This window comes from Hirundo rustica, chromosome 5, assembly GCF_015227805.2.
Source record: "Hirundo rustica isolate bHirRus1 chromosome 5, bHirRus1.pri.v3, whole genome shotgun sequence".
NCBI classification, from domain to species: Eukaryota; Metazoa; Chordata; class Aves; order Passeriformes; family Hirundinidae; genus Hirundo; species Hirundo rustica.
In genome coordinates this window covers 35,635,541-35,651,322 of record NC_053454.1, presented here as the reverse complement: position 1 = coordinate 35,651,322, position 15,782 = coordinate 35,635,541, and the positions used below count along the sequence as shown (strand labels likewise).

The window sequence follows — 15,782 nt, the reverse complement described above, 5'->3', positions numbered from 1 at the left end:
GTTAAATGCAAAGTGCTGCTGTGTTTCTGTTGGTTTCTTTTTTTTTTTTTGAGGTTGGTTGGAAGTTTTTTGGGTTTGTTTTGGGGTTTTTTTTTTTTTGTTTGTTTGTTTGTTTGGTTTGTTACTTAATTTCCAGCTATGATGAAAAGATTTCCTTTAGCTACCAGCATTTTGGTGTTCTAATAAATGAATTAAGACTTGTTTCTTCCAGAATTGGGAAAGAAGGTGTATATATAAATCTGCCTTTTCCATATACAATTTCCAGTGGGGGTTTTTTGTTGTTGTTCATTATTACTTGCTTGGAACAATGAGATTTGGTGATTTTTCTGGTGATTGAACAAAAAATTGCAGAAAGTTATTGCAACACATCTGTGGCTGAATTCAAGTGGCAAAAGCTTGGGGGCAGAAGACTATATCCTTGTAGCAAAATAAGTCATTAAAGGTTTTGTGTACTGGGGAGCTGATTTAGCCTTAAAAGCTCTCACATTCAGCAAAAGACAGGATAAACTGAACTTTTGTCTAAGTGTGTCCCAGTTTACCCACAGGAGTAGCTTTTCTGAGAACAAACTAACTGAAGTTTAGGTAGGACACCAAATTCCTTACTAATACCATCAGGTAGCTTTAAGTCTGGCATGAGCTTATAGCTAAATTAGTTTGTCCTAGAATTTTTCAGTCTAATGATATTAATTCTGCTTTAACATATGCAAGTTAAAACACTAGGAATAAAATAAACATTGGTAAATCACCAGTTTTAACAACAACAAAAAAATAATCACAGAAGTTATGTCTTGGTTTGGAATTTGATAGTTTATAGTGCAAAAAGACATTGCTTGGAAAAACATGTTTGTGGCCTTTTGGTGGGAATCCTGCTGATCTCTTGAATTCCCGTTGTAAGAGAGTCAGCTGATGCTGGTGATCTTGTGTCCTTTCCTGTTCAGGACTTTTTTTCTAAAATCCTGAGTTTCACTAGATGGCAGCATCTCAATGTTTCAACAGGATATTACATTCATATAGAGAAACTTCAAGAGTTGGACTACAAATCACAACAAACAGTAAAAAAAAAAAAAACCTCTATAACTTCCTTTCGTACAAGGGTCAGTAAATATAATAAAGCTGTTTGAGATCTCTTGGTGAGTGACTATATTAATATTTATTTGTAAATGCTTTGTAGAACCAGTATGACAAATGATCATAAAACCTGATTGTTAGATTGAAAAATGTATTTATCATGCATTTTGCTTCCCACATGTTAGGGTGATTTGGGGAAGTACTTAAACTGATCCAGGTGGCTTTTGGAAAGAAAACATTTTTCCATTACGTTGCTTCAGAAGTCTAATTTGTGGCATCTGTAACCTTCAGGAAAACAGTTTTGCTGCAACTTTTGTCAGGAAAAACATGTAACAAAACAAAATTTCTGATCAAAATAAGAGGACAAAAAATAGGACACTAAATTTGACTCAGTAATCTGAGTCACAGTGTGGATTTGAGCATCTCTAGAGCACAGCATTGGCTGTTAACACAGGGAAGATTATGGCACCTTTAATTTTCTAGTGAAGTACTTGGTGTGTTGGATGTATGTGTATATTTAAAGACTTTGTTCTTATGACACCTTTCTATGTTCATATCTACAGAGACAAAGTTGCTCAGAGGATTATGAAAATGCAGGAGTTTTTCTTATAAGGAACCCAGTTAGCAAACTCCATATACTACACTGTGACTGGAACACAGTGACCTCACATTTTAGGAAGTTCTTTGAGACTTGGCATTTGTTTTTACTTGTTTGTCTGCATTTTTGCATCCTGTATTTTGTTAAAACTAACACACACTTGAACAGGTCTTGAATTTTGTCTTTTGACTGCTCCATCCAGACTAAGGTAGCAGCTCCTAGAGGTTCCCTAATGCCCCAAGCATGGTCAGTGTTCCTTTAGGACAGGAAACAAGAGGCAAGACTGGCAGCTTCATTCCCCCTGCACCCTCCTGCTTCGTTGGGGCTGGAAGATTCCCAAGACAACTGAGAGCGGATACTAAGGCCAGAGCATTATATGGAATTTATTGCAGTCTAGGAAGTTGACGCGCTTGTAGTTTGAGAGAAACAAGTCACCCTTGCTTTCTGAGAATACCGTGGAGATTGGAAACATTGGATTACAAATTACTGTACTGCAGTTTCATCTTGGCTTTTTTTTCTCTTGAAGAAAAAAATCTAATTTCTGTTATAATGAAGCTTAACTTCTGAGCTCAAATACTTTTTGTATGCTTGAGGTCCTTATACATAACTAAAAAAAAAACCCCAAGGTTGAGGCAGCCATGCCCCTCAGAACCCAGGATTACTGCAGGTCACACAGCAGCCAAACAGGACCATTGTGATGGCAGAGGTACACCCTGGATCACATCTAGTCTTGGGAATGTATTTGCATCTGGTTCCCAGGGGTGGTGTTGGCTTATCTCTGTTAAATTTCTGTGCCGTGCCGTGCCGTGCCACGCCTGCACAGGTCAGCGCCATGGGGCGGCTGGATGGGAAGATCATCCTCTTGTCTGCGGCATTGCCGCAGCACAGGGCATTGGACGAGCAGCTGCTATTGTAAGTTGGAAAATGTTTGTTCTGCTGTGTCTGTGCAAAGTCTCTCATTCTAGCTTGTCCGATCACATTCGCCCCAAACCAGTTCTTCAATTAACAAGCCGTAGATGAGGCCAGAACTACACAGTGTAAAAATCAGGGAATAACGTAGCCACTATGCTGTATCATGCAGGCTTTGTGCTGTTTGAATTTATGAAAATCTTCAACTCTTGAGTGGAGATGGTAGATAAGGATAAGATTAACATTTGAGGACAGCTGCAACTGCTTTTCTGACAATAGATGGTTGGTACCTTTTATCCAATATCTCTGTTGCTTTGTTCTGGGGGAAAATAAAGATGATAAAGGGAATATTTCCTGGTCTAAGGCTGGATACTGTGAGGATCCCTACAGTAAAGCCAAGGTATTTTACCTATATTCGTGGTTGACATAACCAAGTTCACATGATCCTAACACATTGTTCACAATGAGCAACTGTAAGAAACCCTTTACAAATTTTGTTTGATTACTGTTAAGCAGAATTCAAGGTATGTATTAACTTTCCAGTTAGCTTGTAACTCCTTTTGACCAGTTCTTCTCCTGCTACTTCCCTTTTCCATGGCAAATAAAAAACCCAGTAGAGTTATCTTGTTATCTCTGCAATGTAATCAACAACTCAGGAAAAGCTCCTGTAGCATTTTTACCGGACCGGTTAGTTTCTCATGCAGGTGTTTGAGAACACAGAAGACTGCTGATCTTGGCTCTTACATAAATCACTCAATCCAAGGAGCAGGTAATCTTCCTGATGGCTTCAGTTTGTAAATACCCAACAAGCCGTGGAAGACTGGTATGTTTAATGTCACTATCCTCTTAAGCTGCCCTTAGGATACGTATTTTGAAGATTAGGGACTAAAGTCCAAGTTGTCAGAATAGTTTTGACAGACTTGACTTTGTTAGCTGTTGATTTATCAGTAATAACAATAAAAAGAAAGAGGCTTTTGAGGAGACTGTCAAGAATGAAACAATGTCTCTGGTTAAATATCAAAAGTCATGCTGCTTTTAATGTTGTTCTATTCCCATTATTTGGATACAAAAGATTTTGTTAAAAATAAAAAAAATACTGGTTTATGACTTCTGCCTTGTCAAGTTTCATAACTTCATTTAAATCTAACAATACAGACAATTCTAGCCCTATTGCTTACTAGTGTAACTAATAAGGGCAATAATAATATCCATTATCTTAGTCTAGTTACTGTTCTTCTACTTTATTTATGGATTCCTTCCTTTAGGGAAAACACCTTAAATCTGTCTTATCACACAAAGTTACATAGTTGTGTGCAACTCCCTGATATGCCCAGAATGAAAACTAAGAGATCAGCTGCCTTCAGCTTGGCTTGGCTTCTATTTCAAGCCAAAAAAGCACCTGAAAGGAAAACAGGTTTTTTTTTCTGGTATGATCTGGAATATCTAAATATAAACTTCTCTTGTGTTCTCCAGGCTTTTGCTAAAGAAGGAGCCAAAGTCATTGCTACAGACATCAATGAGTCTAAACTCCAAGAACTGGGGAAATATCCAGGTAAGTGGCCCTACAGCAGGCATTAGTTCAGCTCTTGCAAGTTTTGTGTGGGCTGTCTGAGACACATTTTGAGGATAGGAAAGCTTGAAAAAGACAGAAAAAAGGAAAATATCCAGACTAATTCTTGCAATGTCTGCATCGCTTTATTCTGTGGTGTGGATATAGCAGAGATCTGGCTTGTAAAATATTGCAACATCAGCATATCAGAGCACTATTCCAGACATGTGGAATAACAGATTTTCTTGTGTCACAGAAGAAGTTGATATTTGTTTGCTAGAATAGCACCCCTTTCAGTTACCTTTCGGCATCAGTAGGCTAATCATCAAGTGCATCACTCTGGGAAGCATGGAATGCTTTTCTCTGATGGAGGGGACACATCCCACTATACAAAAAGGTAGACCTAGTGTCTTGCATTTCTATGGTCCATACTTGGCTTATCCTTTTAGTGCATTCCTTACTGTCTTGTAGATTCCATATGTTTTCAGAAATTTAATTCTAGCAACACTAGATACACTTATTCTGTTTGTACAAATGTTCAGGCCTGAAGGTTGTTTTTCTACTGACACCACAGGAATGTGCTTCAAGGAGCAGGTTTTGCACAGATATGTTTCTAATCACAGGTGACACAAGTGGGACATTACATTAAAAAGTATTTTTTCAATATTGAAATAAAAAATAAGACTTGGATATAGTTTACAGCTGAAATTGCTTCTAACTTGATTTGAGAGAAGAAAGTGGACTTAATGAAATCCTGCTAAAGGCTGACAGTAAAATACACAAAACCACAGCTGGCACACCTTTTAGCATGCATATCAGTCTCTGCCCACTGGAGTTCACCAGAGCAATCCCTCTGTAATTGTTTGGGAACTTGAGGGCTTTTCGAGTTCCTTCTGAGGCTGTTTGGGAAAGTGGTACATTTTTTCCCTCTGCTAGTATGCTCATAAGGAAAGAAATATTTTTCCATATACTCAGAGCCATTTCCATCCTTTAGACATATGATCAGTCAATCTATAATTAATCAAGACTTGGCACATTGAGGTCTTTAAATTTTATCCAGGAGAGGTAATTCCAATGTGGTGTTAATCACCAGCCTGTAGTCTGATCAAATACACAAATCTCTTCAAAAGTGTCTCTATCATTTAACTAAGGCACAGAAAGCTTGTTCATGGGCTTGTTGCTTTGGTTTCAAAAAACCCCAGGTTTTTATCCATTTCAAATCAAATTCTCCTTAAAGTTAGACAACACTCAGATGCTTTAGAGACAGCTTTGCAGTATTTCATGGAATTGTATCTGCTGGGTGAGAGTTCTGGAAGCCATGTAGTTCCATCTAGTGCTCTAAGTGGCACTGGTTAGAGCAGGTTGCTCAAGGCTGTGTTTAGTCAAGCTCTGAACATATCTAAGGATGGAATTTCCTCAATGACCTCTGCAGGACCCTGTTCCAGTGTGGCTGCCCTCATGATTTTCATAATTTATGCAAAATCTTTTTTCTTATTAATTAAGTTATATAAAACTCATTCACAATATCATCAACTACACATGAGAATGTGGCATGTAATGGCATTGTAAGACACATGCAATTAGTTCCAAGTGTTATTCTAGAGCATGAAAGTTCATTATGGTTATATGATTCTTCTGTGTAAGAATATAGTGAAATTCAAATTTATTAGGTATATTTTTATGGTAAATTAAAATAGCTCATCTGCTTGTGCTGTGCTTTATAACAATTAAAGCAGCTGATAATTTTAATTCTCTCTGATATTTTAAATAGCATTGCACTAATTGAGTGACTTGAATTGTAAGTGCTATCCTCGGCACATCAGAAAAATAATCAGTTAATCCTTAGTCAAATACATTGAAACAAGTGTTATGTTTTTTCTAGGCATTCAAATACGGGTTCTGGATGTCACCAAAAAGGAGCAGAGAGAAAATCTGGCCAAGGAGATTGAAAAGATTGACGTCCTCTGTAACATTGCAGGGTAACCGGATTCTCTTTGCTACTACTATTTTTCCAGTTTTCCCTGTCTTCCAGAACTACTTTCTATTACTTCAATGCATTTTATTTGTTATGTTTTAATGGATTTATACTCTTAATACAAATCTCCATGTGTTTTCATCAAAACTGACCTTTTTTTGCACAGTCACATAACCCAGGCCAAGATAGAACAGCTCTGGAACTGATGTATTCCTCACTATATGGGTACCCTGTACTGATGGCTTTGGCCCTTCTAGCACAACAGTGAACAAAGCCTGACAGTCTGCTAGTGCTTTTTTTCTGTCTGTTTGCAAATCATTTTGTTGCACATATTGAGTCTGCTTTGTGTACTTGATACCTACCAGAAGGAACACTCTGTTGCTTGCATTACTCGAAGGAACTCTTATCCCGCTCTTATCAATGTTGGAAAAGTTAATTACTACAAAACAGTGGTGGAAAAAGGGCCATAGCAATGTAAACTGCAGATAGTAATCCACTTTATGTACTCATTCTACATTTGTTCATCATGGAACCATTCTGGAGTGTGAGGAGCAAGACTGGGACTTCACGATGAACCTCAATGTTCGCAGCATGTACCTAATGATCAAGAGGTTCCTTCCAAAGGCAAGGCTTGGCTGCCCATGACTTTTAGTGTCTGCTGCATTGTTTGAAGTGTGAGAGATCAGAGTTGTTGCCACTGTGACAATATACAAAATACAAGCATGCCACTTTGGATAGGGGAGCCCTTAGATTACAGTGATCCTATTGTAAAACATTCTCAGCACTGCGTAACATTTCAAGTATATAATTTATCTAAAGGATATGGTAGAGAAAATTTCTTTTGCTTATGTAAACTAGCTAAAACACTTCAGACTTTATGCAGAGCAGTGAGAGAGCCATTGCAATACAGTACTAGTGTATTTTACCACAGCACACAGCTGCACAATACCTTGCTACAAAATATTTATAAATGATGTCTATTAATATGAAATTTATACAGCTCGGGAGACTATCTTGTGAAGAAATTCAGGGATGCTGACACTAACATACTGATTAGAGCACAACAATTCAATGAAGGTAGCAGCTCGAAGATGCTTCTTGGTTTTACATAACTGCTAGGCTTGAGTCTACAAAAACTTGTGGACTGAATAAGGTGTTTGCATTCCTGTAAATGCAAAGACCACTTGCAAGCTGTGACCATGACTGGATGGCAACTTCTCTTTTCAGTATTGTTCTAGTTCTTTTTGCTCCGTTGGTTTGGTTTAAGTTTGTTTGGGGGGTGGGTTTTTTCTTAGCTGAACTTAATTTTCAGAATTTGGGGGATTTATAACGCCTTCAGGCATATCAGGTTTTAGGATGCCTAAATAGGTCATAATGTAAAATTTGCTACAATTCTTTGATGCTAGTCTGTTGTGCTTTATTCTTCTCCAAAATGAGAAGAGTTTGAGTGGGATCAGTGAGTTGCTGCATTGGTAGGTGGTACGAGCAGATGTCTGTGTAGTGTAACATAGTGTCGTGACAAGAGGGCAATGACAGAGAGGTGGTGATGTAGGGAAAAATAACCTTTCCTGGTATAGCTTTCAATCCTGACATGGCTCAGGAGAACTGAGTGGGAATTTCAGACTGCTTTACTGCTTCAGTCAATGGCACCTACTCATGCCAATTAAGCTTTGTTGCCCTGTGTATCAAGTGCATGCAGGGCTGTTCTGTGAGATGCCGTGGGCTATTTTGCTGAACCTGCACATGACAAAATAGTTTGCATTTGAGTGACATATGTACTCTTTTGCAGGTGCTTAAACAGAAATCTGGAAATATTATAAATATGTCTTCTGTGGTGTCCAGCATCAAAGGTCAGTAGCTTGCTAGATTTCCTTATATAAATCTTTAAGTTGATGGATGTACAATATAAATGTTGTGCAACTTTGAACTTAGGGGACATTCTAAATTCAAAGCTATTTCTAAATCCTGTGGAGGGATCAGTTAGGAGAAAAAAGTGAATACATTCAACTCAAACATAAATGCAAGGACACAGACGGAAAATTGTAGAAACTGTGAGATCCTTACCTCTGAGATTTTTCAGTGTTTTGTAGCATCCTTTTAAAAAGAAATTGCTTCCAGTGATATCTTGGCACATATATTCTTCAGAGATATAATGAAGAAATGACAATTACATAAGTGCTGTAACTATGCTTTCAAAAGAAGCCTGATCATGACTAACAGATGGATTTCTGCTGTTTCTAAATCTTTGCTGCTTGTTACGTTTTCTAGACTAGTCCCCAGACTTATACTCTTGAAGGATTGTGTGATTTCCTCTGGTGTATACCTGAGTAGAATTCTGGCAGTTGGCATTCTAGCTAGCCTGCCCTTATGGAGAGGCTACAGCTGCTACAGGAAATGCAGGAGTCCAGAAGCTGGTGCATATTGAACAATCTTGGCTCTTTCTTCTTTTCTTTTCCTTTTTAACTATGTTTTTGTGCTGCCTTAATATGGACCTTCTGCTAGGAGTTGTGAACAGGTGTGTCTACAGCACTTCAAAGGCTGCAGTTATTGACCTAACAAAGGCTGTGGCTTCTGATTTCATTGGGCAAGGCATCAGATGCAACTGCGTATGTCCTGGTAAGTGTTCTTAGTTATTCTGTGAACTAGGAGTAAATGCCAGAAGGCCAGATTGAGTTTGGCTTTTTTAACAAAGAGTAGACTTGGAAGTGGTAACTAAAGTGACCAGCAGTCCATAAGAACAGAGCATGCTTGAAAGGCTTAATATAGAAAAGTTGTTATTCTGTGGTTAAACTGGATTTTTAGTCTGATTAACCTACTATCTGCACTTTATACATACATTACACAGTATTTGAATGGTTGTTTTCAAAGATGTGGTCTAGGAAGTTAGAAGCAGGCACAAACTAGCTAACAGTGTTTAACTGTCCGAAATGTATTGAATTTAATTTTCAAAACTCTTGCCTTCTACTGAAATTTAAAAATATGATCTCTATTGGTAGCTTTGCAGTCTTTCTCCTGAATTATGTTACAAAGTTAAACATAGGTGTTAAGACATACAAATAGAACAAATAACTTTTTGTTGTGATTGCTGATTCAGTTGATTTTTAACACTGAATTTAAAATTTTGCTTAGGAACTGTTGATACACCATCTTTATAGGAAAGAATCCAAGCCCGCCCTAACCCAGAACAGGTGAGAATGCAATTTATTAGCTTGGTCACATGTGTGTATATATGTTTAACTCTCTTTAAAAAATTAATATATAGCTGCCCATCTGCCCATATTTAAGAATGTCCTCAATGTCAGAGTACTGTGGATCATGTAACATTGCTGTCTCCTTTGAAAGTGTGGTCAGCTTGAACTCGAGACAGAAGCCTTAAGGCCAGACCAGAACTGAAGCCTCGGAAGGATAATATGGCTCAGTGAATGTAGAGGGTCTTTTCCATGGAAGCAACTCCCAAGTGCTGATTACAGTATCCAGTGCAAAAGCAGAGGACATTTTCTATTGTGGCATGTGTCAGCCACAAGGTAGTGCAAAACCAATACAGACAGGGCATTCTGGCCTATGCATTTCAATCTAATTTGGGATGCTCAACCATCCTTCTTAGATAATGGCAAGTTCTCATTTGAAGGACTTGAATTATCTACCACCAAAGGAGAGAGGGATTTTATGGTGGCTTTATTCTGGAACCAGAGATTTAGGTGCTTTCTGAAAGTCTCCTATCTTTTTTCAACCTGAAATTCACATCCCTGTTGATTTTATGTTTTTCCAGCTTTAATTCCCTACTTAGTGCACTAAAGGAAGTTATTACTAGAGGCCTGTTTCCAGTATTGCTTTGTACATGTCAAGAGGTTAAAATAATTGGTTTTTTATTTTTGATATACCAAATGCTCTTGTATATCCAGGCACTGAAAGACTTTCTAGCCAGACAGAAGACTGGCAGGATGGCTACTGCTGAAGAAGTGGCCCATCTCTTTGTGTACTTGGCCTCTGATGAAGTAAGTATAGATAATAAAATGTCCTGTCACAGAATCCCATACTACTTTGATGCTTCACAGTAGAGAGGGTATTTGTTTCATGACATTTTATATTCTCTTTGAGCTGGATTATTACAAAAATAAAAACCAAACTATCTTCTTGTACTGAGTTCTTCCTGCATTACAGAAGGTATTCTGAATGTTGACAGTGATTGCAAGGCACTATATATTTGGTGCCATGGCCCGGTGGTTTCGTGTCACCTGTGCAAATTGACTGACCCCTGGTCATCCTGAATGCTGAAGAGAAATGAGCTTGTCAGCTTTACCAAGCCTGCACCATGGTTAGATCATGTTTTAAGGAGATAGAATTAGTAGAGCTGCTGGAGATTTTAGCTAATGCTCAGGGTGAATCTGCCATTCCAGCATAAAGAAAACAACAGACCCACTGTGGTTGTTACACACCAGATTCTTGATGACCACTGCAAACAGGACCGACATTAATGAGCACACACCAACGTTATTTCAGCTGCTATAAATTTACTGAGACTAAAAACTGGACTGCTAATAATTTTTTCCAGTCTGCTCACAGGGTTTTCATGTGTAAAGAGAATTCCATTTTTTCAATATATTCAGCATGTTTCAGAACTGACATAGGGAAGAATGTCAACAGCTCAGTTGCTTACCCCACTGTCTGTATAATCTAAGTTTTTAGTTAGGTCCCATTATAATTATTGGGTGACTTGGTCAGATCCTGCTCAGCTGTACAGACCTGATAACATCATAGTGTAAGGTATTTTTATTCCCGCAGGTAAGTTATCTGAAGCCTAGTTTTTGTAGATTTGTACTCTCGGGATGCATTCTCATCTTAATGCCTCTAATAATACTTTTGCCAGACTTCCTTGAATTAAGTAAAAAGCTTTAATTTCTATGTTTGTTTCTATATAGATATTGCATTAATTACTCAGGTGTTTTTGTAAAAGAAAAAAAAAGTGTATAAAAAGAAAGCAGATTTTTTAATTTAAAGAAAAATTGTTTCCCTGTAATTAATAGCCATGAAAAATTACTTGAAAATTACATTGTTTATTTTATGTAATTTCAGTCTGCCTAGGTGACTGGTAATGAACTAATCATCGATGGAGGATGGAGCTTGTGATTGACTACCTGCAAATGGAAATTCATACTATGATGGGCAAAAAGAGGATGGTGTTTCTTGCAAAGATTGAGACCATGCATGTGATGTCTTTCCAAACAAATTTGCTGCACTCTCTCTCTCTAGAGCGATCTTACTGATTAACTTTTCCTTAAATAGAGAAACATACTTCATGTGGCTTCAATTTATGGCAACTCCAAAAACATGAAAGAACAGCAGTTTAATGTTTAAGATTTCAGGAGGCCAAACATATTATTCAAGTTACAAAATCTGAGTTGTGTTTTAAGCAAAATCTGAGTAAAAGGAATTAACTATTATCCTTATTCTCATCTTACAACGTATTTGAAAATTAAATACTCACAATTAGATTTTCACGTACAGGAAGAACTATGCAAGGGCAGTACTCTAGCAGGTATGGATCGGGGCATATGTGAGAGGAGGATTCTTAAATACGTGGCTGGGTCTTCATGAATATGCTTGACTTGTAGCACAAAGCAAAAGGAGTGGATTTTACCACTCTATCTAGAGCCAATATATTCCTCTCCTAAATGATGTGCTAATATTGGACAAATTAAGAGTAAAATCTGTTGCTAGGTGCTACACTTTGGTGCTCTACGCCTTATTCTCAAGTACCAATACAGTTCATACTAAAGCACAAGGCAAAAATTCTTGGAAAAGGACTATTTCTACATGAGTTATGTGCTGGTGTTTGTATTGTGGTATCACATGGTAGCTTTGATTCATGAAACAGAAACCTAATAAGTTTCATACTCTTGGAAAAAAGAGGGGTCCTGACCCAGAGATCTAAGGCAATGAATAACCTGAATTCACAAAACATTTGTTTTGCTAACATACTGCTTAAAACCAACATGAATTACATGGTGACTGCCTATTAATATGGTTACTTTTAACATAGCTCCACATATCTAGTTCATAAATGAAACTATGTAATTTAATACGTATCTTCATATACATTATATACCTATATATGCGAGAAAGTAATTAAGGACTAAGTGCTACTGAATATGATTCATTAGTAATTAAAGCACAAGAAAAATATAAAATATTGTGTATGTTTCTGTAACAACAACTGCTATGTTATAAAATTATTGCTTTTCAGTATCAGCTAAAGCATTAATATAAATTATTTGATTTCAAAGATAATGAAACACATCTAATTGAGATCTGGCCTCTTATTTTAAAATAATTGTATGTAAATGTAAATTTTACAAATGAGAAAAGTATTGTGGAAGTTGACTGCATTGGGCTCATTACAGGTTTAATGTTTACCTTTAATCATTGTTGGAGAATTCTGACCTTATAGTTTGTTTATGGGGTTTTAGAGAATCTAATATAATGGATCACAGAAGGATCACCCTGATGTTCTGTCCTTGAAGAGACCAATTTTCCTTTGTAAGCAATGGGCTTTTTGTTGGCAAGATCTTTCCACAGAGATGATCTGCTATTGTTTGTGTGTTTTTAAATAGGTTTACAGATCTTTATCATCTAGCACAAAATATAAACAGAATTTGGCTGTAAGACACCTGCTCCCACTGAGGTAAAAGATTTTTGTTGATGAATTTAGACATGGGTACAGGAAAAAAAAATAGAGAAAATAATGAAATAAATAAGAATGGATTTTTTTTCTCTTCATTCTAAAATATATATGGGCAAAATTTAATAAAAGCATCCAACGGCTTATTTCTGTTTTAGATATCACAGTAAAAATGTTCAGGTACTTTTAATTCTAACTGTAAGTTTTTATTAAGTACCTTATGTCTACAGCTCTTTTTTTTTTTTTTTTTTTTTTTTTTTTTTTTGGTCTTATTACCAGATTATTATAGTATTAGGCAAAAAAAAAAAAAAAAAAAGAAAAAAAAGAGACCTCAAGGATTGTTAGCTGTTGAAAAATATTTGTCCAAATAAGAATAAAGGAATTCCATATAGTGAAAGCAAAGGTCCTCCTTGTTATAATGCTAAAACCATTTGTCACTCTCTGGGTAGCATTTTTATGTTCAAGAAGGAATAGCAGTAACCATATCTTAATCTTATCAGTGCCAAGAGAATTGTGTTACTGCTTTTTCTTTTTCTTCATATAGCCAAATTAATTATGCTTGAAGTTCATAAAGTGTGTGAGAGCTGCTGAAAAAATGTGTAATTATTAAATCAGAAAAAAAGGTTATATTTACAAATATGAGTCCTTTTGAAATTTCTTCCAATTATTGAACAGGGAATCAGACCACAGACTTTGAGGATCATTCAGTTACTACAAATTTCTCTAAGATGTAATTGAAGCCTGGTTCATTAATTAACAGAACATGGGTTAACTTAAGGAAAAACACTGAAGATTCAGTGAAGATACAGTGACCCAGGTCATGTACACTAATTAGATGAGAAATGTCTCTGATACCAGAACAAAAAGATAACTTTACGCTGTATACATTTTTGAATAAGAAAATTTATGTTTTTAATTTTTGAGTAGAAATTTCTGAAATTTCACAATTTTTTACGGAATTAAAATTCTCAGAAGAGCAATATTGCAACATCATCAAAGAATTGTCTGTTCCCTTATGCATTCCAGTTGTGGACTTTGAGCACAACTCACTATACAACAGTGTGTTTGTCCAGGTTCCTTTCAAAATAAATGTATGAAACGTACATGTAATAAGTTGATTTTAGTTTGGTTTTGTTGGTTTGGTTTTCTTCTTCCAGCATTAATTGTACTGCATTTCTCAATAATTATCTTCTTTATCATACTTTGGAGAATACCGACCCAGAGTAATACTGAGTTTCAAGAGTGAAACTGCATTTCTGAGTCACAGAACTGGGCACTTCTCTCTGCACGATGCAGGAACAAGTCAAACTTTTACTGGCATTTTATATGTGTTTCAGTGATTCATCATTCAGTGTGAATCCCTAAATTCCTACATACTCCCTGTTTCAAATCTCACTGTCAGTTTGAAATTCTATAATTGGTGAGACATCTAAATGTTAAATATCATAACACCTGAATTATATTGTGACATGTTCAACTTCGATTAAAGAGCCCAAACTTCCCTCCAGATTTTTGTTTCATAATTAAATTGATCTTGAGAGTTCAATTAAAAGTAATCAGGTCTGAAATTTTTATCTAATTGTACCAAAAGTAATCTCCATTACATTTTTTAATGTTCATATTTTGGGAGAAAATCATAGTCCACCATAAAAATTTGTCTTTATTTCATCCTCATATTCATGAAGAACTCACAAAGAATGAAAATCTCTGCTTTCAAGAAATTTATACTATATAAAATTATAATTTTCTATGTGTACATATTCCCAAAGGAATAATACAAATTTAAGACTGGATGAAAATAAAGTTTAAAAACTCCTAAGCATTCATAGTATTTCTGTAATTTTAAATTTTATTTTCTAGTATTTTATTTCTCTGTTGGTTTAACCTTATGTAAGCATATGTTTCTCTCAACTAAAATAGTTTTTGCCCCAGCAGCAAATGCCTTCCAGAAGGCTCACAGTGTTAAAGTGCTGATGTGAAGAATCCACATACTTAAGTTTTCTGTATTCCAAAGTAATGACATAAAAACTATGGACAATGTTTCAAAATATTTTTTTAATATATGATAAAATAATTCTTTGTGGTTTTCTGTGTGGCTCTAATTTATACTATTTGGGGTTTTTTCAGCCCTAACAGTGCTTATCTTAGTAGGCCCACAATGACATCTTGTGGTTACTATGAGTTGATGACTCAATGATTAATAAAATAAACATGTCTACTTACTTTCAAGAATCTTTCACACATGAAGAGAAAAGTTATCCTCAGTGAAGGTCCTGCATGACATCTGCCTGTGACAGCAGTGCCTGGTCTTTCTAATCCTTAGCAATCATTTCAGTTGCTCCATTTTTCTGTCAGTAGAAAATTAGCTAATTAACTTTTCATATAAAAAAAAAATCTGTGAAAGTGGCTACATTGTACTGCTTAAGTGACAACAGAAAGTCTTCAGGGTATCAAAATGTGATAGATTAGTTTAAACCTGTAACATTAGGAAGAAAGACACCAAACCTGAGGAAGTGATTTACTAAGTCAGGTCCAAAATAATTCCTTTTCCACAAACTTCAGAGTGTTCTGGTTTAGTTGTTTGGCTTTTTTTCTTAGCTGGATGGTCATTACATTGGTTAGCCAGCTGCACCTTTTTTTAGGATCAGTCCTCACATATTTTGAAGAGATGTCCATTCTCATTCTCTTCTCTTTCTGTGAGTACAAATGGCAATAAACTTCTCAGGATATCTATGTTTACCTAAAGCTATGTAAGAAATTTTATGTAACCATGATTGTTATGTTATTTATCAACAGTTTTCTCTAACTTAAACACTTTTACCTCCTTGAGTATTTGTTCAGTAGTTTCTTAATTTCAAGTGAATTCTTCCACCAACAGTCTTGGGTTTCTTTCTCTAGATATTTTCTAATAATTTGAAAAAAGCACAGTGACAATGTCTTTTCCTGTCCTTTGCTAGCTCATAGCATCTTAACTGGAGATTCCTGATAAAAGTTGAGGATTCAT

General features: G+C 36.1%; 1 pseudogene; it reads left to right on the top strand.

Annotated features, from left to right (window-relative positions):
• The first annotated feature begins 2,498 nt into the window (after positions 1-2,498).
• On the top strand, positions 2,499-11,242 carry LOC120753131 (dehydrogenase/reductase SDR family member 6-like; annotated as a pseudogene).
• Positions 11,243-15,782: the final 4,540 nt, after the last annotated feature.